This window comes from Triticum dicoccoides, chromosome 5A, assembly GCF_002162155.2.
Source record: "Triticum dicoccoides isolate Atlit2015 ecotype Zavitan chromosome 5A, WEW_v2.0, whole genome shotgun sequence".
Lineage (NCBI taxonomy): Eukaryota > Viridiplantae > Streptophyta > Magnoliopsida > Poales > Poaceae > Triticum > Triticum dicoccoides.
This window is the reverse complement of record NC_041388.1, coordinates 94,826,447-94,828,826: the sequence shown is the minus strand read 5'-3', so window position 1 is coordinate 94,828,826 and position 2,380 is coordinate 94,826,447.

The window sequence follows — 2,380 nt, the reverse complement described above, 5'->3', positions numbered from 1 at the left end:
GCCGCCGCCTCCGCGCCACGCCGCCGCCACCGCGCCGGCCGGAGCCGCCCCGGCCTCGCCTCCCCTCTTCCGCCGGCCGGCGAACCCACTCCGGCGAGCTTCGGGCCAGCTACAGTGCAGATCCGGCCACGCCTCGGTTTCCGTGCAAACCCTAGATCCAGATCTGGAGGTTGAATTTTTCCCAAGTCCCAGATATTTTTAGTTCATATGCACATGTTCGAGGCTCCATAACTTTGCATCTGTAGCTCCGATTTGGGCATATAGCATATCAAAATGTTCATCTCAGAGAGTACATCATTTCATTCCATTGCATCATTTTCATTTGAGCTCATCTTGATGCCCGAAATGCTGTTGGAAGAGGGCTACTTGAGTTAATTGTCAGATCTGTTACTCCGTTTATCACTTTTGTCATTTTTGCCATGATTATTGTGTGCGTGCTATGCCCGTGAGTTCTCATATGTTTTGTTAAGGGTTTTGTCATCTCTCTAGAGGTGCAACCCATGTATTTTTAGGATGTGTGTGGTGACTTGTGCAATCTTGCAAAGAGGTGCACCCGGTAATTCTGTTTTCAGGGACTTAGTGATTTCACTAAGTCCTGGGATTGTTTATCTCATGATGTCATATGTTCTTGTTGTTTCCTAGTGATCCGTGCCTCTTTTGAGGATGATCAGTAAGGGAGTTTTGTTAATATTGTAGTGCTCTATCCATCCATGTATTTGTTTGCAATTATGGAGCACCCTAGCTTGAGTCAATCGAGCTCTACTTTTTCTTCGTCGTGAATCTGGGCAGATCGTCAACTTGTTTGCGATTTTGCCGATGTTATTGTAGTTGATCCGTGCATGCTATGCCATTGTTCTTGCCATGTCTAGCTTGTATTCTGTGCCTTCTTAAGGGATGTATGCTTGTCTTGCCATGACTTGCACCGTGGTGAGTGCATCGACCTCGTAAACATGCCTTCCTTAGTTATGTTTCAGCATGTCCCAGTTTTCACTATGTCTGAAAACTGATTATGTTTTTGCTATGTTCACGTGCTTGCAATTGTATTTTGTGATCCCTTTTGGCTCAAGGTCACTAAGGGACTTTTGTTAAGCTTGTTGAGTAGCTCCATGCCATGTCTTTCTTTGTCATGTTCAGGTCCTGTAGCCTGTTGTTTTGTTGCTCCGAAGAGGGCTATATGATCTGAAATTCCAGACAAGTGTTAATTTCACCAAGTCTGAGAGCTGTTTTACCATTTGCATTTTTGCCATGCTTGTTTGAACCTCCTAATGGATGAATTGGCCGTAGCTCAGTGCTAGACTTTTGTTAAGCATCTTGTGTGCATCCCTGCCATGTATTTTGTTGTCATATTTGGGTGCTGTAGCATGTTCATCTCATTGCATTTAGATGCCTACTTGCTGTAAATCGCAGACCGGTGTCATTTTTGAATCGCTTGCCATTTCCAAACCGTAACTCCGATTCCGGCGTTCTTTATATCGTTTTCAAGCGATTTCATATCATCTTTCCAGTGGCACCCTTGGAATTCCAAGTTCAGGCCAGGTTCATGCATTCCCTGTCATATCTTGCATTTTGCATCCCGCATCGCATCCCGCATAGCATATCATCATTTCATCATATTGCTTGTTCTTGCACGTGGTTGATTGTATCCTTGTTGCTTGTTTGTCTTGTTTGGGTAGAGATGGGAGACGAGTTCGCTAACGAGGAGCCCATTGAGTTTGCTTTTGAGGATCCAGTCAACTCTGACAACTGTGTAGGCAAGATGATCATACCCTCGAAATCACTACTATCTTTGCTATGCTAGTTTGCTCGCTCTTTTGCTATGCCATTGCTACGATGCCTACCACTTGCTTGAAAGCCTCCCATATTGCCATGTCAAACCTCTAACCCACCATTGTCCTAGCAAAATGTTGATTGGCTATGTTACCGCTTTCCTCAGCCTCTCTTATAGCGTTGCTAGTTGCAGGTGAAGAATGAAGGCCGTTCCTTGTTGGAACATCTTTTATTTAATTGTTGGGATATAATTATATTGCTATGTTATCTTAATGCATCTATATACTTGGTAAAGGGTGGAAGGCTCGGCCTCTCTCCTAGTGTTTTGTTCCACTCTTGCCGCCCTAGTTTCTGTCATATCGGTGTTATGTTCCCGGATTTTGCGTTCCTTACGCGGCTGGGTTATAATGGGAACCCCTTGGTATTTCGCCTTGATTAAAGCTTTTCCAGCAATGCCCAACATTGGTCTTACCATTCACCACCTAGCCTTTTATTTCCCTTGGGTTCTGCAGACTCAGGGGTCATCATTTTTTTAACCCCCCCCCCCCCGGGCCAGTGCTCCTCTGAGCGTTGGTCCAATCGAGCGATGTCCGGGGCTACCAGGGGCAACTCT